We start from the raw sequence: 21,110 nt of genomic DNA, 5'->3' as shown, positions 1-21,110 counted from the left end.
TATATGCATTGTCGTTTAAATTGTCACAGCCACGTGGAACTCGGCGAGGTGAAGTGGCTGGCCTAAGGTCACACAGGTGTCAAGGGGCCAAGTGAGTATTCCGACAGCAGTCTGATCGACTCCAAGCTGCCTCCCGCTGCCTCAGGGAGGCTGGAGCCCCTGGCTAAGTGAGTGGCAGCCTGCCTGGGAAGGAGATCGTTGTGGTACATCTAGAAAGAGCGTGTAATATAGGAAGCGTTATTTTCTCCAAGTTTCAGCGATAAGGAACTTTCTCTGAAGGGACGCCAGGTCTTGACCAAAGATCACCTCTCCATTTCCCTGCTGGGCCCTTGCAGCCCACCCTGGAGGGAGTTTCCCCCAACAGGCGGGGCTTCCTGAGCGGCCAAGATGCTGTGGGCGGTTAGGCTCTCTCCTCCTGGGCCCTTTCCCCCTAAGCCGGAGTCCCAGGCACCTCTCCCAGTTTGGAAAGCAGATTATTTATGGTTTATTTTTGACACCAGATCATCGCTGCCCAAGTTTCATCAATTTGTCACTGTTTTTATTGTCAGCAATTGCCCATAACTGGAGCACATTTAAAATGTCATTGATCTTGGTATTACAGTGTCATAATCTGACAGTAATAGGTGTAGCCAGCACAGGAAGCCCAGGCCCTGAGATTGATGGCGTTCAGCACACCAATTATATTCTGTCCATCTAAGTGATAAAAGAGTACGTAGGAGGCATTCAATAGATAAATTAGATATCGCTCCCAATTATGTCCCTTTATTTTATGGAGTCATATGTTCCCCTTAGAACTTTTTTTCTTCATTTGGCTTGTAAAGGGAGAGTTACTTGACCCCCCAAAGACGAGGGCTGCTCCCCTGCCTGACCCACCTTAGGTTTCTCCCTGGTCCCTGTCTACCTTCTAGAAGTTTCTCACCAAGGCTCTTCCTGAGCTCACCTAGGAGGTGCCTGGCATGCAGTGAGTGGGCAGAGGAAGGAGGTAGAGGTGCCCCAGTGTCTTTTGGGAAGGACTGGGAGGTCGGATGGTGCCTTTTGTTAATGTGACCCTGGCTGATAAGTCAGATGGGGTGGGGAGCCATTGCACAGGCTACCATTCTGCAGTCCCAAACCAGCAGAGCCTTCAAATTAGGACAACTAGGGAATTGCTAGGACTGGGGAGGAAGAGGACGGTCAAAGAGCTTTCAGTCCTCGGGAAGTGAATTCATCCAGCTCCTACCTCCACTCCAGCCTGAATTGAGCCAATTCAAACCTTTCCTCAGAAGAACCCCCAGGGCCACCTGCAGCCCCGTTCCAGGCCGATGGCTTCCTCAGCTTGACTCCCAGCACCACCACTGTGCCGGGAGAGTGAGGCAGCTCTCCTAGGGAGGCTGCGGGCTCCCTGCTGGAGAGCAAGCCCCACAGGCTGCTCTTTTTTTCCAAGACGGAGTGCGTGGGCAGAAATGAGAGACAGGGAATAGAGGTGCCCAGCGTATAAAGCCCTTAAACTCTGAGGACAGCCTTGGCCTGATCCAGACCCCTGTTCCCCAAACTCCATGTCCCCCTGAAGCCGGAAGGAAAGACACAAGAGGCCGAGACATCAGGTGGTAAACAGTGTGCCAGGTCCATTTATTGAGCTTTGCAAGCGGAGGCATCCACGGGCCGGGTGGCTCCCCACAGCCTGTTGCCACCTCAGCTGTTATAAATAATCCTGGCACTAAGTGCCCTGTTACACGGAGGGGAAGTTGTTCTTACAGTGTGAAACCTGAGCATATGGGTCAGGGGAGGAGGGATGATGGGGGGACACGAGAGAGAGAATGGGGAGTCATCGCCCCGAGGCTTCTCAAGTACACCCCCGAGCTGGTGATAGATGGATTTCTGGAGCAGCGGATGGCATTTCAAGTGAAATGTTTATAGGAAGCAAGTGTGATTTAAACAACGTCTTGGCCGATAAACACCAGCCAGATGGGGGGAGAGGGCAAAGCGAGGGGTAGAGGAATCAAAGGCCTGGAGGCCCCCAGTGTTAAGTAGCTGTCTGAAGCTCTGCTCAAACACACACACCAGCTTTGGTCTTAACATGTTTTTAAGAGCTGGTTATGATTTCCTTGAGGGCGGCTCAGATTAAGACTAGAGTAGAGCCCCAGCTGAGCGCCTTCAATAACTGTCCATCACGTCATCTTTAAAGACAGCAGCTTCCTTCCTCCCCTCGGCTCAGGGAGCCTGAGACCGGCGGAGGCTGCCAGGCTGCCCAGCTTGTCAGCCTGTTCCTAGGCAGCACTGGGCCATCTGCCCTTGAACGGGTGCTGCCCCAGGTGCCGGGGCAGATCCTGGGGCAGGAATTGAGCCCCACCCTCAGAAAGCTCTCAGTCGTCCAGGAAAGAGAAAACACACAACCTGGAAAAAAAGAGACAAAGTGAACAGAGCAAAAGGACGGAAGCCGAGGCAGAGAAAACGGTCACCAAATCCAGAACCCTTGTCACCGCGTGCACTGCTGCCACCTGGTCTGAGCCACTTGCCTCTCACGTGGACTAGTGCAGTAACCTTGCCACAAGCCCCCTGTATCTTCTCTTGCCCTATGCAAACCATTCCCAATACAAAAGGCAGAAGGACCATTTAGAACTTGGCACGGCATGTTTTTCCTCCCTGCTTCCCTAAGAGTGAATGAAGATCAAAGTCCTTAAGACAGTATTCAAGGCCCTGCATCATCATCTCGCCCCTCAGTGCTGCTGTCATCCTCCCCCGCTGTCCTTGCTCACGACTTTCCAGCTACTCTGGCCTCCAGGCTCCACACACTTGCCAGGCACGCACCTGCCCTAGGGCCTTTGCACCACCTGCTCCCTGTGCTTGGAACACCCTTATTTGTAATATCTGTGGGCCTTACTTACCCCTTCACCTCTAAGTCTTTGTTCAAATACTATATTCTCAATGAGACCCCTGCTGACTCCATATTTGAACTTGCAGACCTCTCTACCATCCTGTTTTTTAAAATGTTTATTTATTAAATTTTGTTTAATGTTTTTTTTGAGAGGGAGAGAGAGACACATACACAGAGTGAGAACAGGGGAAGGGCAGAGAGAGATAGAGACACAGAATCTGAAGCAGGCTCTAGGCTCTGAGCTGTCAGCACAGAACCCGACCTGGGGCTTGAACCCATGAACTGCAAGATCATGACCTGAGCTGAAATCCTAAGCTTAACCGACTGAGCCACCCAGGTGCTCCTAATGTTTATTTATTTTTGAGAGAGAGAAGGCATGCTTGAGAGTGCAAGCTGGGTGGTCGGGGGTGGGGGGGGGAGGGTGCTGGCGGTGGGGGAGAGTGCAAACGGGGGAGGGGCAGGGAGAGAGGGGGACAGAGGATCTGAAGTGGGCTTTGTGCTGACAGCAGAGAGCCAGATGAGGGGCTTGAACTCTCGAACCGAACTCTCGACCGGCGAGATCGTGACCTGAGCTGAAGTTGGACGCCTAAACCACTGAGCCACCCAGGTGCCCCTGGCCCCTGGACTTCTCCACCATCCTGATCCCGCTTCCCCTGATCTGTTTTTTTTGTTTTTTCTCTTAACATTTATTTATTTTTGAGAGACAGAGTGACAGAGCATGAGTGGGGGAGGGGCAGAGAGAGAGGGAGATACAGAATCTGAAGCAGACTCGAGGCTCTGAGCGATCAGCACAGACCCCGATGCAGGGCTCGAACCCACAGACGGCAAGATCATGACCTGAGCTGAAGTCGGATGCTTAGCCGACTGAGCCGCCCCCCACCCCTGCCCGGCGCCCCGACCCTGATCTGTTTTTTTTTTTCTATACCCCATCACCTTCTAATATACAATATGGTTTACCTATTTAATAAATATATTGTGTATTATCTGTCTCTTCTGCTAAAATGTAAGCTCCACAGAGGCAGGGGTCTTTCTCTGTTTTGTTCACTGATGCATCCCAAGGACCTGGAATAGTGCTCAATAATTACTTAGTAAATATGAAGGATGAGGTTAACCAGGGGAGGGTTTGGAGAGGAAGACAGGGGGAGGCCATCCCAGGTGTGGGGTTAACTTGGGCCTTATCTCATACGGGCCATGTGTGAGGATCTGGGAGTCAAGGAGATGGGTACGGTGCAAGATTGGGCCAGTGCATTGCCCAAAAAGGAGAGATTCAGTTGCCAAAGGGACTGGCCTGGATTTACCCCCTGCTGGAAGACTTGGCTTTGGGTTGGGATTTCCTCATCTCCACGGCCAAAGTGTAATTTGGGCTAATAATACCAAAGGGATGTGCCAAGCAAGCATGACGTGGTTGGCAGTAACGGCTGGGCCAGGAGTTCAGAGGCCTTCAAGGTGGGGAGAGGGTGGCTGATTGCGTACGTGGGGCGGGGGAGGGAACCAAGTCACCATCTCCAAGAGGAGGATCCCCCCCCACACTGAGGGCAAAATAAAAGGTCCCAGGCTGCACCTGGAGTAGAAGGAAGTGGAGCGAGGCATCAAGAAAGACTTGCCAACCGTGCAACAGGTGGAAGAGGGAAGGTGTGGAGCCGTGTGCGCTGGGGATCCCGAGCAGGCTAGGCTGATGCCGAGGGCCCTGCAGGCCTGTGAGAGAGACCATGGGATGGCAGGGTGGAAGGCCAGGCCCTTGAGCAGGTTCTGCCTCTGCCTGGCCCCACCCCTCCCTGTCACCTGCAAGGCTTCCAAGCTCCTAGGGCGTGGGAGGGGAGACTGACAGCATTTGGTGCCCCAGACCCCACTGGTCCACGTGTGGGCCTTTAGCACTTCTCCTCAAATCCCCAGTGCTCAGCTCAGCTTTGCGGTGACTTCAGGGGACAAGCCGCGCGAGGTAGAAAGTATCTTTGGAGACGGATACAAGATAGTGGTTGGTGTGGTAATAATGGAGACAGGACCCGGGTGGCCTGGGAGTCCCGAGGATGGGAGGGAGACTTACTTGTCACTGTATCACTTTTGGTGCCTTTTGAGTTTTCAACCACGTACATATATTTCCTATTCAAAAGACATAAAATAATTAAAACAGGACAAAACAACCACAGCAGCAACAAAGAATAGATCCAGGGAAGCGGGAACCTAATGCCTGCGATGGCTACGCTGAGGACGCTGACCTAGCCCTTCCGTCCCCTCTGCACCCTCCTCCTCATCTGGTATCTCCGTTCTCTAGAGGGCCAGAGAGGGGTGTGGCTGGTCTGATGTCACACAGCATTTAGGGGCTAGCAAACGTCTGTGGCCAGGTGTCCAGACTCTGGAAAGTTGACAGGGTCAGCTTTCTCTCTTGGTCTTCAGTGGTCTGTCCTCCCCCTTGACCTGTCCATGTTGTTTGCAAGGCTGTGCATATGCTACAGATCAGCCTTCAAAGAGGCATCCTTTTTTTAAAGATTTTTTTTTTCTAACGTTTATTGATTTTTGAGAGAGAAAGAGACAGAATGCAGGCAGGGCAGGGGCAGAGAGAGAAGGAGACACAGAATCCAAAGCAGGCTCCAGGCTCTGAGCTGTCAGCACAGAGCCCGACCCAGGGCTCAAACTCACAAACAGCAAGATCATGACCTGAGCTAAAGTCCAACGCTTAACCTACTGAGCCACCCAGGCGCCACCACCCCCTCCCCCCAAAGAGGCATCTGAAAAGGTGCGTGGTCTTTTTTTTTTTTTTTTAATTTTTTTTTTAACATTTATTTATTTTTGAGACAGAGAGAGACAGAGCATGAATGGGGGAGGGTCAGAGAGAGGGAGACACAGAATCTGAAACAGGCTCCAGGCTCTGAGCTGTCAGCACAGAGCCCGACGCGGGGCTCGAACTCACGGACCGCGAGATCATGACCTGAGCCGAAATCGGGCGCTTAACCGACTGAGCCACCCAGGCGCCCCAAAGGTGCGTGGTCTTAAATGCCATCTTTCTCAGAGTGTTGCGTGTTTACGGAGCTCTCCTCTGTGCCCCACTCCCCTCCATGTGCATCTGATAGTTTATTCCTTCCCTTCCTGCCTCCCTCCTCTCCACCTCTCCCGACCACCAAAGTGGCTCTCCACTGCAATTCAGCCCTGCCCGTGACAAGACACGTGACCCTGAGCCAGTCATTTAACCTTTCTGTGCCTCTGTTTCTTCATCTATAAGCGCGGAGCGTGACCTTCCTCCCACGGCTCCTCATTCATCCATTTGTACAACAAGCGTGTATTCTGTGCCAGGCGCTGAACCCAGCACCGAGGATCACACGAGACAATATGTGTGGAATTAGTACAGAGACACAGAGAGTTATTGCCAAGGCCTCCTTCCTTGGATGCTTTGCTGGGCTGGACGCTCTACGTCCTCGTCTACATGCCCCTGGAAGAATTTCTTCAGTCTATGCCCAACCTCTCAGCTTCCAACACCGCTCCTGACATCCTCCTCTGGAGAAAGTGTCAGGGGCTGCAGCAATAGCCTTTTTCCCAGGCGTTTCCACTGGACTAGATCCCGAGGGCCTCACTTTGCCTGCAGTAAGGAATAATGCCGAAATTCGCCTGTGGGTCTTGGTCTGGAACTTGAAGAGTGTCCACCTCTCTTGCCCTCTGGGGGCCCCATCCCTGATAATCTGCTCATTTCTCTCCCTCCTCTGCTCATTTCTCTCCCTTCCTGAGCCTCACACCGCCTTGGGGACTGGCACAGAGGCAAAGATTCTGGAACTGGAAACTCTCACATATGCCTCCTTCTAAATCTAACCTGGGCTGTGGATGAAAGCTGGTCCCTTCTGTCAAACAACCACCACAACCTCAGAGCATAAAAGAGAGCTTGTTTCAGATAGAGGAAAGAGAAGTTTCCAGAGCTCTTGGAGAGAGATTGTCCCCACTCGCTGCCTGGCCATTGAAGATTGGGTGAGTATGACTTGGAGGGAGGGATGTTTGTGGAAAAGTTGTGCCGCTTCGGCCTTGGTCACGACAAAATCCCAAGTCAAGTCAAAGCGATGATGCTGGACAATGGGGAAGGAGGGAGACACATCCTGTTTGTTGGGAACAGGCTTGAGGAGAGAGGTTTCGTGAGGGGTTCGATGGAACCACTCAGGTCCCCCAGAGGCAGGAGGAAGGAGATGACCTGAGCCTGCAAAGGATTTGGGGATGCCATGATGTCGCAGGGACTGTGGGGAAGCCAGGGACATGTCAGCTCATCTGTGTCTAGAGCACAAACCCCAAGGACAGGGACCAGGTTCTCTCGAACTGCACAAAGCCTCACACCGGGCACTGGAGAATCTGACTGAGGAGGGCAAGTCCTTCCCTGGAAGATGGTGCCAGCCCCGCCCTCAGGAAAGGACAGCTGCTTTAGAGTCCCAGCAAAAAATGATTCCAGACTGTGGAACCCGAAAGTGCTTCATGGACAAGTTCCTCAGTCCTGCCTACCACAGCCTGCTTTGATCTCACAGTTACCGTGGGATGTCGCCCATCCCCGGAAGACTAACTGAGCAAGGAATAAGGGTCTTGCTTTCAGGTCTAGTCTGTGGACCACGGGAGGCAAAAGAAGTTGGCCAAACTTCCAAGAACCTGTCTCAGCTCCTGGGGAGCCCCATGGAGCATGAAGGAAGGGGTTCCTCTATGGATCTGCCACAGGCCATGAGGATGGATGCAGAGCAGCAGAGGGCAAGGGGGGGTGGAAAGGCCAGAAGAGGTGGGGCTCCTAGAACCCTTCCTGGCTGCAGGTGAGGGAGCTCCTCTGGGTGGTCAGGCCCCTTCCCCCGGCCCAGGACAGACTGCAGCTTCTGGAAGGCAGGAGCTGGTCCTGCATCCTTTAGGCAGCCCCGGTGCCCAGCACAATGCAGACACTCAAAACTCATGTATTGACTGAATAAATGAGCCTGGGGGCCAAAAGCTAGGCCAGCCAGCAGATGGAGTCGGCCTTGGATACGGGCTCCCCCCATTTGGGCCTCAGTTTCTCCATGTGTAATGTGAGGGGGCTTCCGTAGCTTATCCCTAAGGTTCCCAGCAACCTGTTTGCTCTCTTTTTTCCAAATTCTCCTCCCCCCCCCTCCAGTAAAACCCTTCTCTCCCACGAATTCTCTCCCATTCTCTGCACTCCTGCTCAGTGCCTCCCCCCACCCGCGCCAGCCAACTTGCTCCTGTTTCGCCCTTTACAGGTGTTTCTCTTTCTGCTTCTGGCCATTCCTCCCAGCATGCCCCGGCCCCCTCCCCGGAGCCTCCGTATTGGGGCTCCCCTCCCTGCCCCTCGCTGGTTCTAGCGCCCCCTTCAGCGCCCTTAGGCTCCAGGGCGGGAGCTGGGAGGAGGGGGGTCCCAGAGCAGCCTTGGGGCCTGCCCAGGTCCCCCTCCCCGCAGTGGTGCCAAAGCGCGCCCTCTCCCCTCGCTAATGCGATCTGGAGAGACCCCGGCGGGCGGCGGGCAGTCTGGGCTGAGCGTCCCGGGCGGCGCTGATGGATGGTCCCCTGACAGTAATCGCGGAATGAGGACGCGCTGGCGACGCTCTCGCCCGAGGCCGGCTGTTTGGCTAGCCCGGGAGTCCCTCCTCCAAGGCGCGGGGGGCCCCCAACCCACCTGGCTTTGGAGAGGCCTGCGGCCTCCGGGTCAGGGCTGAGATGGGGTCTCTCCCTGCCCTCTTTCCCTTGGAGACCTCGGTTTCTGTTTTGAAATCATCCTTGGGTCCTACGCTGCAACTGTGATTCTGAACAAGCCACTCACTCATCTGTCTCCAGCCTCAGTTTCCCCTTCTGTATAATAGGAAATAATGGTCTTTCCAAGCCTGGATGGAGAGTGTTAACAGCCAAGGAGAAAACACGGGGGGAAATTACCGTCTCCCTTAAGCTGAAATTGATTTTCACTTTTAGTTTACAGTGCTCAGAAGAATACAGGCTAATGTACTGCTCGGAATGAGAGCTGGGTGGATATCCACACACAGAACATATGTTTATGCACGTCCGCATGTCATATAATGTTTTGGGGTGTCTAATAAGTACACCTGAAAGTAAGAGATGGCAGTCAGCGTTGCTAACGTGTGTTTAAAGAGAAGCACAGCAGCGCGACATTTCTCCAGGGAGGTGGCCGCCTGGAGCAGGACCCTTCCTCCACTCTACTGAGACCCGCCCACTCACCGAAACCTCATTCCTTATCCTGTCTTGGGATCCCCTTCAATCCAGGGCTAGGCTGACTCAGGGCTGTGAGGAGAGAATCCTTCTTGGGGAAATGTTCTCAGACGATTTCCCAGCCCCCTCACCCACTTCTGGGTGACACAGAGTTCTAAGGCTCTTCCACTCCTTCAACCCAAGGGATCCCCATGGGGGGGGGTGGGGGGGGGGGCTGGCCCTGCAGAGGGGCCCGGGGCAAGGATCCAGAACCAATTACAATTCTGAGAGCACACCCAGACGCCTCCTCACTCCCTTTTAACCTTTCTCTCTCGTCAGGAACCAAATTGAGTTAGTCTTGAGTTTTGATTTAATTCCCGAAATGGAGTCATAATCTGTTTAGTGTCCTTTTTCCCAAGTCCTGGGTACTGAAGTGTGCGTGGGGGGTGGGGGAGTTAATGAGAGAGTTGCTCTGTGGCCTGTGGAGAACCCTCACACACACTTAACCTCCCAACACCACCAAAGAGCAGGAGACACCAGGAATGCCACTGGTGGTATAATGGTGATGGTGATGACAATGGTGATGTTAGAGATGCCGGCTAGTATTTACTGGGCGCCTACTGTGTGCCAGTACTGAGCTGGGCCCTGTACATGCATCTCTCCCAATGACCTTCCAGGGAGGTACCATGAATGTTTCCAATTTACAGATGTAGAAACTGAGACTTCGGTTAATTTCAGGAGCTTATGCTGTGTCCACAGCTATTCATTGAACAGCAGAGCCCCAATGTAAAACCACACAGTCTGTGCTCTTCTCCACTTAGCTGGGTGAGACAGAAAGTTCTACAAGCCCCAGCTCCCTCATTTGCACAACACAAACAATAAATAGGGATAATAACATGCTCCTTTCATAGGGTTGTTCTGTTGATTAAATGAGATACGTATTTGCTGCATTCAGGGTAAGCATTTAATTGCTTAAGTGCCTTCAACACTGGGGTGGATGGAGTAGGGCAAAGGAATGGGTACAGTGCTGGGGGGGGGGGGTGACTGTTTATTATAAGTTGTTCCTGCTGATAATAATAGCATGTATTAGAGAACGTGCTGGGCACAGGCAGTCCTACAAGGAAAAGATTGCTACGCCTGTTTCACAGATGAAGAAACTGAGTTTCAGATAAATTAAGTAAATGGCCTAAAGCCAACCGGTTAATAAATGGCAAAGTGGTGCTTGTATTCAAACAGTGGGCCCTTGGACTCCCAAGCCTGCCACCCCCGGTGCCCCAGGGGGGTCACTAGAAACTGGCCTCCCCTGGAGGAGGTCGGGGGGGGGGGGGGGGCAACACCCTCTACCACCTGCAACCCAATTTTCTCCAGGTGAGCAATGTTTCCTTAAAGGAACAGGAGGAAAGTCAACAACGAGGCAGCTGAGACAGGTTCTCCCTCCCCCAAAGCCAAAGTGGAGCCTCCCTTCCCTCCCTCTCCTCACTCCCCTGATTCCTCTGCGCTCAAGTTTGTGGCCATTAAATAGAAGAGGAGAAAGTTTGAATCAGGCATGAAATATTTATCAGTTAATTACAATATGCAGATTCTGTTCCTGGGGGTGATTTATCTTTTTGGAAATATAGGAAAAGATCCTGGAAACTTGTATCCTAATTGCTTGGCCTATTATTGTAGCAACCAGGTAGAAATTCCATTTACTATGTAACTACAAATTCTCCTACTGGCTGCCTCTGCCTCTGTCACTGGTGGTCTGGGACTGGATGCTTTTTTGAGGAGAGAGGGGCCTCTCCGAGGTCAATCTGTCCATTCCCCTGTTTCCTCTTGGGGAGGCCCCTTTCAAAACCCTAGTGATGGTAGGAAATGAAAAAGATGAGAGTCTCTAAAATTCTGAAGTGTCCAGAGAAGCCAATGCTAAGTGGCACCCTCCCCCAATGAGGCAATGAGGGCTGAGGCTGTGAAAATGCCCCCACTTGGAAGAGCTCTCAGCTGGCAGCCTCTCGCCTCCCATATCACCTCCTAGGGCCCATACCTCAACCCCAGGCTGCACATTAGCATCACCGGAAGAGTTTTCCAACCAGATGCTTAGGCACTACTCCAGGCCAACCAAATCAGAATCCCTGGAGGGGGGGACCCGGGCATCAGTATTTTTTAAAGCTCCCCAGTGGGTTCCAATGTGCGGCAACAGATGAGACCCTCCGGGGCTAACAGGAGGGTATGGCTCCCTGGTGAGGGGGCCCTGCTCCTCTGTGTGACTATGTAATTTTTATCACTCCCTTTCAGGTGGTGGAGGGGACAATCCCTTCACTTTTATTGGAATCTGAAGAGCATCCTTTATTCCCCTTACCAGAAGCTTCTAATATTAATAACTACCATTTATCAAGCCCCTGCTGAATGCTCGGATCTATGCAAATAAAATTTAATCGGATCTACACAACTTTGTGAGGTCAGTGGGTATGTCCATTTTATGGAGGGCTCAGGGAGGTGAAGGAATCTGCCTCGGGTTCTACAAACTGGCAAGTGACGGCTCTGGGATTTGAACTCAGAGCCTGTGCTGTAACCACTGTTACAGATTCTCCCAGATTCTCCGGGCTGGAAGTGCTTCAAAGCTAGTATGGGAAGGGCCTGGGGATCATCTTGGGGAGGGGAAAGGCAAGGGAGACAAGAAGGGGGCATGTGGATGGAGCTCGGAGAAAAGAGGGCTGTGGGGGGAGGGGCCGGGGTGTGTGGGGATGACCGGAGGTACCAAGAGGAAGAAGGTGTGGCGAGGGAAGGGGGCAGTGGTGGTGGAGAAAGCTGGGGGAAGGGGTTCAGGAGCGGGAGCTGGCAATCAGAACGCTGGGAAAGGTGAGTTGTGCCCACCGAGGACCAGGATCGGGTAGCTGGAGAGGGGGAGGGACCTTGTGTCAGAGGAGGGGTCTTTGTGAGGCACGCAGCAGTGAGGAATGCCCGCCATGAATACTAAGGGCAAGAAGAAGAGAAAGGGCCAGAGGGGGCTGGGTGATGTTTAGCGGCCGGGGTGATTAATGGGGGTGAACGGAGGGTGAAACTCAAACCCTTCGAACGGAGATGGTGGGGAATGGTTGTCCAAGAACAACAGCGCACTGTTTCATCGAGAAAGCCAATGTCCAGAGGAGGGGCGGGTGGGGAGGGCGCCTGGGCGCAGTCGCTCCTTTCCTTTTTCCCAAGGTCTCTTTATTTGCCATCAGACAGTAAATTAAAATATGCTCGCCAACTCCCGGGGACTCTCCAGAGGGGCTTCCTACCTGCCTCCTGGCTTGGGGGAGACCAAGGATGCTGGAGTGACTTGGGGAAAGAGCAGCTGAGGTCTGGGATGGCAGCTGAGATGTCTCCAGGGTCTGCTCCACTGGGACATGAAATGGCCATGTGCTGGCCGGGCCACAGATCCCCTCTGGACCAGGCGGGCACTGAGCAAGTCACAGGGGCTGGGTCCCCACACGTCCTGTGAAAGGTGGCGGTGTTCTCAGAGTAAAGTTCTCAGTGCAGTCACAGCGTGAGGGAGGCGTTGCCTCCATGAGGCAGAGTTGGGGGAAGGAGGAGGGAAGGCCCTGGATTGGGGTACGGATCTGGGTTTGAGGAACAGAGGTTAAAACTCTCAGGAAATAGGAGGTCTGAACCCCCTCCTTCATTTTCTACCTTCTGCCTTTCTCTAGATGCAACTTTGGGAACTGCCTCTGCCTCCACCCCCCCCCCCCCACCACCCCTATCCCGGTCAGCATTCTCAGAGGGCAGGGAAGGAGGGGAGAGGGAATGAAGAAAATGTCTCCGTGCAGGGGGAGGTGAGCTGTAGGCAGGGATTCGGATGGAAATTATCTCACAGGAGACAATTTTCTCCCTCTCTAGGCCCTTACAGATGTGAAACAACGGGCAGATCCCACTCCCCACCCCCAAACATCCAAGAGCATGGTGTATCTTGAAGCCTTTGCCGCCTCAAGGGAGTGGGGTAGGAGGAAAGGGAGGCCAGGAAAAGGAGGGGCCAGTATTCAGGGGTCTCCGGAGGGCTGAGGGAGACCAGCTTGTCCTAGGGCAGGGGAGGCAGGAGGTCCACCCTTGATCCCAGATCACTTGGATTGTCGCACCTGGGTGTCCTTTGCCACCAGGCCTTACCCCCTGTCTCCACACACAGCTCGGCTAACCTGCTTCTCTCGTTGGAGTCTTACTCACAGTCTCCACTCCACCTTTCTAGGAGCCAGGCCTACAAAGCGCTTTGAAATCTGAAGTTAGTGGGTGGTGGTTAATGGAGCGCAAACACTCTGTGAGGTGCAAACATGACCTGACTGGTAATGTGGCAACCGTTCCACACAGGGGCCGAGTTCAAGGGCTGCCTTCCAGAGGACCAGGCCTCAGTTTGCTTGTTCTGAGGGCAGGGGCTAACAGAGGGTGCCCTGTGCTTCACAGAGGAGAAGGAAATAAATGAGCCCACTGGAGAACAACGGCCACAATCAACGGTCTTAATTATGAATTAATAATTCATAATTATTCCAGACTTGCAGATAAGCACAAGCCCGCTGAAATTATTTCCCAGGGAGGAATTCAGTTGGAGGGGGTGGGAAGGGGACTGCATTGCGGCCATTACTTCTAGAGGCCCTGAAGATCATTCCTCTGCTTCCCAACCAGAACGTGGAAGAGATTCATGAGCTGCTTGGTGGGTTCCCCCTTACGGCTATTACCCGCCCCCCATGCTTCTAAACACAGGGCCACACTTCCTCCCCATTCTACCCTGCCAAAGGGACCTCAGAACCTAGACCCTGGATTTCTGTGGTCTCTCTGGCCCCTGCTGCCTGTCCTGCTTTTTATACAAAGATGGGTGTCTCTTCTCCCTCTCTCTCCTCCCTTCTCATGGAGATTGTCTAGGAGGCCTCATGGTGGTGGAAGGTCTTCCAGTTCTAGGTGGGAAGAGAAACAGGGAGTACCCCTTCTAGTGTGGATGCTGTTAGCTCCAGGGTCTGGGTTCGAGGGGCTGACGCTGACCTACTGAGAAGACATCATGGGATGTCTTGGTGGTGGGGCCTAAACAGGGCCAAGGAGGCATACCCACCCCCAGACCCAGCTCCCTGCTGCTCTCCTCTCCAACATCCATAATTCCAAGTTCCCATTTTTTAAATCTCTTAAAGGAAGCTCAAAGAGCCACTCAGACCCTCACAGCTCCAGATCTCCTCTCTCTCAGGGAATCTGAAAAGGAGAGATTCCTGTTTCTCCCCAAATTCAATGCCTTAGACCACAAAGGGGCCTTATTATCTTCTGGCCATTAGGAGACCCTTGACCACCATCTCTGCTGTGGAACCACCTTCTTCAATATTCTAGAAGAAAGAAGGAGCAAGTGGCCAGTGGCCAAGAGGATCTGGCATTAGAAAGAATTTTCAATCCCAATTCTACAATTTTCCCATCAGCCTCAGCAGTTGCACCAAATCTGCATGTGAGGCTACATCTCAGGATGAAGGGAGTTGGCACAAGCGGACCTAAAGCACTCTTTTCCAAACCTGTGGGTGCAAGGATGTGCTTGAAAATCTGCTTCTGGCCTAGGTGGATGGTCAGCGCAGCACACCCAGGGGGGACCCACTGCCATGGGGACCACACAACCACCCTTCACTTCAAGCTCCTTCCCTGGCCCCACTTTTGGTCTCAAGAGAGGGATCAGTTAGGCGTGATCCAAATTATCCAGATAATTAATTGTGGAAGCACGACTTGCGTTCTCTTAAAATGCCACTCCTTTGGCCTCCAGAGATCATTAAATCCCTTCCCTAGCTCCTCCTATTCTCTACCCGCCTCCCCAACGTACTCCAAAATCTTAGCTACGAAAAAATCCTAAAGTAGGGGAACAAACTTTCCTGATCTACCATTTTTTCCCCACCTGCAACTCCTGTCCCCTCCCCCCAAATTTTCTCTCTTCTGAGCCTCCGCTCTTCGCTTCTTTAAAAAAAAAAAAAAAAAAAAAAAAAAACGAAGAAGAAGGAATTTTCAATAGTCCCACTTGTCAAGCGAAGACCATCTTTTAACCTTCAACAGCAGCGAAAGCCGTGTGAACTCTCGGTGAACCAAGATTGAAGTCATAAATCACGCGTACAAAGGCGGCTGCGGAGGCTGGCGCGGGCTGCTGCACCTTTAACGCTTTCTGGGGCTGACAGGCGGCGGCCCAGCTAAAGTTCACAGCGCCCGGGGAGGGCCCGCCCCCGCCTCCCCTCCCCCGGCCCCGGGCCCCGGCCTCGGCCCCCGGCCCGCCCGGCCCAGCCCGCGCGAGCCTCGCCCGGAGGCCCCGAGCTGCTCTCGCGCGCGCAGGAGGGGGGGACATTCTCTCTCCCGCCGCCCGCTCGCTGCTCGGCCGCTCGGCCGGCGCCCCCACCCCGCCCCGCTTGCTGTATTTAAATAGGCAACTGGATCCACACGGACACAATAATTTAGCTTGTCTATGGCATTTTCTACAGGACCCCAAGAGATGGACCTTCCACTCCCCCTTTTCTCTCTAGAACTGGCATCTTTCATCTCTGTCTATACGGGCCCAATTATACAGATCCTTGGGGTTCCAATAGGATCTGAAGCATTGGAACCAAGAACACCTGGCCATAATCAGAAAGGATTTTCTTTTTCGTTACCTTGTCTTTCTTTTCCTTTTTTCCCCCTTTCCCTTAAAAATTCTATTGTTTTACTTTCAGGTATTTATCTGCTTTTAAGAGGGCTAGAATTAACCACGGTGAGGGCGGGGTAGGTGGGGTGGGGGGAAAGCCCAGCCTTCAGCCCCTTGCAGAGATCGCCAGGCTTCCGAGCCTGCCCCGCCTCGCTTCCTTTCCTTGGCCTTCGGCCTCCTCCTCCTCCTCAGATCGTTTTTTTTTTTTGTTCCTCCCCCCACCGTCTTCTCTCCGGTTTAATTAAAGTTTAGCGACTCCACTTGCCTTTTTTCTCCTCTCTCTCCGAAAGCGGAAACCTGACAGACCAGCGGCCATGGGCCAAGCAGCCCCGTGGCCCCAGCACAATCTGGGCCCGCCACCGTCAGGGCCTCCCCCTCGCCCGCCACCCTCCGCCGCCGCCGCCGATGGCCTCCTGAACTGGTGCGCAGCCCCTCCACCATCCCGCAGGTGTGCAGCCGCCGGCCTGAGGGATCTGAATGACCGGGGCTGGGGTAGGGGTGTCCTGCCTTCCCCTAAACCCACCCCTAGACTTGCTCCAGAAAGTTTGGAGGGTGGGTACACCCCGACTGAGGTAATCAGCTCCCCCAAACCCATGGCTGACTAATATGATATGACAAAAGCTGGTGATGGATTTGGTATATGTTAATTCACAATGCCCTTTCCTCCAGAATTTAACTATAAGTTAATACACACCGGAAACCACGCGCATACACGCTCGTTAATGGGCTTAGGTATTAGCGAGTCCTAACGATGCATACAAATGTGCTCTGCGCTCTGTAGGCCCCTCAAGATTTATGGGCCTTGAGCTCTCTGAAGCTGTAAACAAGGAGAAAAAAAGAGAAAGAGAGAGAGAGACTGGGGGAAAGAGACAGAGGCCTGACTCACCCCTCCAGGTTGTGGGAGAGAAGGGATCTCTGCAAGTGGGTTCTTATGTATTTTGCTTTCCTTACAAGCTCGGTGTCTGTGGGTTTCGGCATGGGGCTGGGGCTGGGGCTCGGGTGGTGGTTGCCCTGAATGCTGCTGGGATGCGTGGGCAGTGTGGTGTTTGTGTGCTGGGGTAGGAGGACTCCTGCCTCCCAGGCCGGGGCCTGCATCTAGCAGATATCTGTGGGCGTATACCTGTGAGTGTGCAGTGTGCTAGGTGTGTGTGTGCATGCAAGTGCATGTGTGAGAAGCAGGCCTCCCTCTGGGCCTGGCTGCTGTCCCCTGAACCCGGTGAACAAATCTCTAACAACAGTCATAATAACAATAAATAATAAATAACAATAAAACAGTAGTTAACAGTCCCTCCCTAGCAGGGTAACAATAAAATGCAAGAGGAGATATTTTGAGGAGGGGCCAGGGGAAGGAGTCATGATCACAGCATCTGAGGGGAAGACAAGGAAGGGAGGGAGGGAGGAAGGAAGGATGGAAAGAAGGAAAGGAAGGAAGGAAGGAAGGAAGGAAGGAAGGAAGGAAGTTAGCTTCTTCCTATGCCCTCGGGGGGCTGGGTTTGGGAACCCCCTCTCCAGACAAGGTCCTCTGGCCAGAGGAGGAGAGGGAGAGCCAGGAGGCCACTCTTTCCTGCTTCTTTTACTCTGGCTTTTGCTTTGTGCGATCAGGGGAGGGATCCCACATATGGGGGTGATTAGTGGCTTTGGGGTCTCTGGAGCCCCTGTTTTAAAGAGAAGAGCAAGCGGACAGGGTCAGACGAGGGGGCAGAGATGGATGAGGCGATGGCCAGAGCCAGGGGTCCCGGCCAGTCGGGCCGCAGAGGTGCTGGGGGAGGACCTGCCGCCGGGTATGGACAGAAGCAGAAAAACATTTATGGCCGCCTGCAAGAGAGAGGGGAGAGCAAGGCCGGGTTTCCGGTAGGCCCAGGGAAAGTTCCCTTTCTAGGGGCTTTTCAAACAAACAAACAAACAAACAAACAAAAACAACCACCACAACAGCAACAACAACAAAAAAGGAGAAGAAGGGAGGGGTTGAGGCGCGCTGAATTTTCCCTCGCGGTCTTGGAGCCTGCGGATTTCCATAAAAGAAGAGAAGACCACGCTCCCGGATCCTTCCACATCTGCCTCGTTTTCTCCAGGTACAATTTTCTGGTAATCTTATCTATGTATTTATCGTGTGTGGTGGGGAGTCACATGTGTAGGGATACGGCGCTCGCCCAGAGAGAAAGCCGCCCCACAGTTTCGGGTCTAACGAAATCCACCACCACCACCACCACCCTCCCCCCTTTAAAAACAATTGTATCCCCCAAAAAGGAAAGAAAAAATCAAAGAGGAAATATAAAAACGCAAATTAGCCAAGTTTTTAAAAGAGAAAGGAAAGAAAAGGACAAAAAAAATGACCATAACAAACAAGCGTTGAGAACTTTTAAAAGATTTAAGTCACAAACCTTTTCAGAGGTTTTGATTCTTTTTCAACAGCCGGTGACCCATCTGGTCTGAAAGGGACGGAGAACTACACTTGCCACTGAGTCACTTCTTTAAGACCGGTGCACACACAAAGATTCACAAGAGAACCCGGGGCGTCCTTGCATTTGAACACCACGCGAGGCGGAGGATACTGATAACCAGTCGGACAAAATACTAATAAAATAAAATGAAATCGGGGGAAGCGCTGAGTGCAGGGCGAGCGGCGAGAGGCCGGATCTTGGGTTCCAGGCGGCCCGGGGCGACGGGGCGGGGGGGCGGGGGGCGCCGAGCGGGGCCAGGCTCCTGCTGGCGACCCTGCTCCGTCTCGGCGTCCCCAGCCTGGCCCGCGGCCCCCTTCTCTCCAGCCTCCGCGCCCCTCCTGCCCTCTCGGCTCAGATGCCTGGTTCGGCCTCCCTGGTGCGAGAATTTGGGACCTAAGAAGGGGCAAAGTGACTCAAGCCAGACTCTCCATTTTTCTCCCCTAGGCCTCTCCACTTGCCCAGGCGCTCAGCCACCCGGGGACCGACACAACAGGGGCTTCTGGGCCGCTCCCTACCCACTCCTGTATGGTTTCTCCAAAGTCTAGCGACCTCCAACCCTCCTTGTTGGGGGGGGGGCCAAATATCAGTGGCCAGACTCCTCTGCACCCTGTCATGGGTGACCTCACTTCAGGAATATCTTGAAGGAGAAGAAAAAGAAGGCCGGCTTAGAGCCGTGTTTACATCTAGTTCTACTGATCTGTTCACATCTGGAGAGTTTATTTATAACCCCCACTATAACTCTCCCTGTTTGGAGGCACTGATGTCTAGAAAATATTGCTCTATCTCTAACCATACCTAAATGTGCTGTGCTTGTATTTACAGATTTATGCTCGAGGAAAATATAATTATTTCCATTGTATTTGTGCATATACAATAGTTATAGAAGTAGATTTATATATGAGAAAATATACGACTCTCTTACAGCCATCCAGTTTTATGGACATTTGATATCCTGACAGATTTATATCTCCGAGCAGCTATATAGATAAATGTATATCGTTAGAATTATGTATCAGGAGATATATACTTATTGATTGTGATATAGAGTAGTTAGAACATTCACTCAGAGCCATATATGGCTGTGGAGATATTTCTATATTATTATCACTATATATAGGCATCTCTATTTATAACTACATAGTTATAAAAATAGACATAAGTAATTATAGTCCTATATGTACATGCTGCTATCTCTCTGTAGAGTTATAGACACTTGTGAATATAACTCTGTAGAGATATCTGTATGTATATAAGGGTGTAATTACCTCGTGATGTGTGTGTATTGGGGCTCAGACCAGTCTATCTCTGTACAGACATATTTATATGTAGGGGCTGAGAGAGACTTATTCACAGAAATATTTCCAGAGAGCCAACTGAAAAGCAGGATCGGGCCATCTAGGAAATCAGCTAGCAGAGTTCTTTACTTACGGGGAGAGGGCCACAAGGTAAACAGAACATAGGAAGCCTTGAGAAGAGGAGGCAAAATGACTGGGGTGTGGTGGGAACAGTCAAGGAGGACAGCGGTGAACCCCAGGCACTGCCTGAAGACAGGGAGCTGGTTTTGTGAGGGGCAGGTACAGATGGTCGTGGGCGCGGGTCTTGTGGAAGGGGAGGCCGGGAACAGTACCACAACCTGGAGGTACACTTCAGCTCCGCGGCCCGGGAGCAGGCCTTGGGTTTGGCTTTCATGCACTAAAGGCCAGCTACCACCTAGCCCCTTCTGCGTTCCTGGCACATTGCTCTTGAACCCCAGTTTCAGGGTCTCAGAAAGGTGGCTTCGGAGGTCAGGAGACTTAGGGACAGGACAGGGAGGGGTGCGCTTTCACTGCCTTTGCTCTCTGGGGCTACGGCCAGGAAAGCCAGGGACTGTGGCCAAATAAAGCTTGCTTTCACCGGGGGCCTCCTGTGCCCCTGGGGGGGCTGTGTGGTAGGAGCCTGTGTGGTAGTTTGAGGGGTGAATTTTCAAGTGTTGGGCTTATTCTGATGGGAGTTTCAGGAGGCCTTGCTCAACCCCCTTTTTTGGAGGCCCAGGCCTCAGGAGCTTAATCCTGCTCCATTGGGTCACTCCTCTGTTGCTCCCCAGCTTGGGGTTCCCTCCCTTCTGGGTACAGAAGGCTATACCCTCCAGCTTCCTACCAGCACTGCCCTGGGCCTTGAGGGGAGAATTTGCCTCTAATGTGTGGGGAACGTGGATCGGCACCTCTAGACCTCATTTCTCCCGCTCACATCTACCTGGCTCTCTCTCCAGCCTCCTTCCAGGTGCCAACTGGGCCCGGACTCCACAATTCTTCCCCTGCCACCAACCATCCCAGGAGAAAAGACATTTTTCCCCTGGCCCCCGTTCTTTCCATCTTTCTTTCTTTAAACCAGGAAGTCACAGACCTCTTTGCTCAATGGTTTGTTTGAGGGAGTTTCCCTGCACTCAGGATCAGTGGCCGGTCAGGCTTCCAAGATCTCTAGGATTCTGGCAAGGAAGTGAAGACCCCTGGGCTGGGGTTAAATGCCAAGTGCCACCCTCCACACACCCCTGCCCACGGGATTGGAGCTTCTCCGGGACAAGGACTCTATCTTCTGCCTGACACAGAGGGGTAGCCCGATACGTGCTTGTGGAGATAAACCGAATGGCGGTCAGTGCAACAGCTTTTGGTGGAGAGAATCTCACCTTCTGTGGCCACTGCTGAGAGCTAGCTAGCAGGCACCTGGGGGCCCTGGCTGGAGCCAGGCCAGGAGCCCATGGTGGCTGGAGATTAGTGCCCAGCAGAGAGCAGCCTGAGCTGAGACAGGCGAGTAGGGGGTAGAGTGAGGCACCGAAGCCAGGATCTGCCCCCATAGAGTGACTCCATCCCCCACCCCAGCCTCCTGGCTCCCCAGACCCCCAAGCACATGAAAACTAAACCAGAACTGAGACCTGGACTGGGAAGGAGCTGCCTGTCAGCCTGAGGGCTCCAAAAAGGAACTACCACTTGGTCCATTAAGAAAGACATAAATAGGGGTGCCTGGGTGGCTCAGTCAGTTGAGCGTCTGACTTCGGCTCAGGTGACGA

At 53.0% G+C, this 21,110-nt stretch overlaps 2 long non-coding RNA genes across 4 annotated transcripts; one reads left to right on the top strand and one right to left on the bottom strand.

The window, feature by feature from the left end:
• Positions 1 to 1,579: 1,579 nt before the first annotated feature.
• Positions 1,580 to 18,109, bottom strand: LOC132694278 (uncharacterized). Of its 3 annotated transcripts, XR_009617232.3 has the most exons (6): positions 18,008 to 18,109; positions 4,899 to 4,954; positions 4,637 to 4,804; positions 4,416 to 4,549; positions 3,812 to 3,916; positions 1,580 to 2,373 (listed from the first exon to the last, which is right to left on the bottom strand). It is a non-coding gene; the product is annotated as an uncharacterized LOC132694278 (long non-coding RNA). The 3 variants fall into 3 exon arrangements; XR_014137955.1 differs by having other exon boundaries at positions 4,416 to 4,804; XR_009617231.3 differs by lacking the exons at positions 3,812 to 3,916; positions 4,416 to 4,549; positions 4,637 to 4,804.
• Positions 16,086 to 18,926, top strand: LOC144616906 (uncharacterized). Its single transcript, XR_013556756.2, has 2 exons — positions 16,086 to 17,698; positions 18,039 to 18,926. It is a non-coding gene; the product is annotated as an uncharacterized LOC144616906 (long non-coding RNA).
• The last annotated feature ends 2,184 nt before the right edge of the window (positions 18,927 to 21,110 follow it).

The sequence above is a fragment of the Panthera onca genome, chromosome B4 (genome assembly GCF_046562875.1).
Source record: "Panthera onca isolate mPanOnc1 chromosome B4, mPanOnc1 haplotype 2, whole genome shotgun sequence".
Classification (NCBI taxonomy): domain Eukaryota; kingdom Metazoa; phylum Chordata; class Mammalia; order Carnivora; family Felidae; genus Panthera; species Panthera onca.
This window is presented reverse-complemented; position numbering and strand designations above follow the sequence as displayed.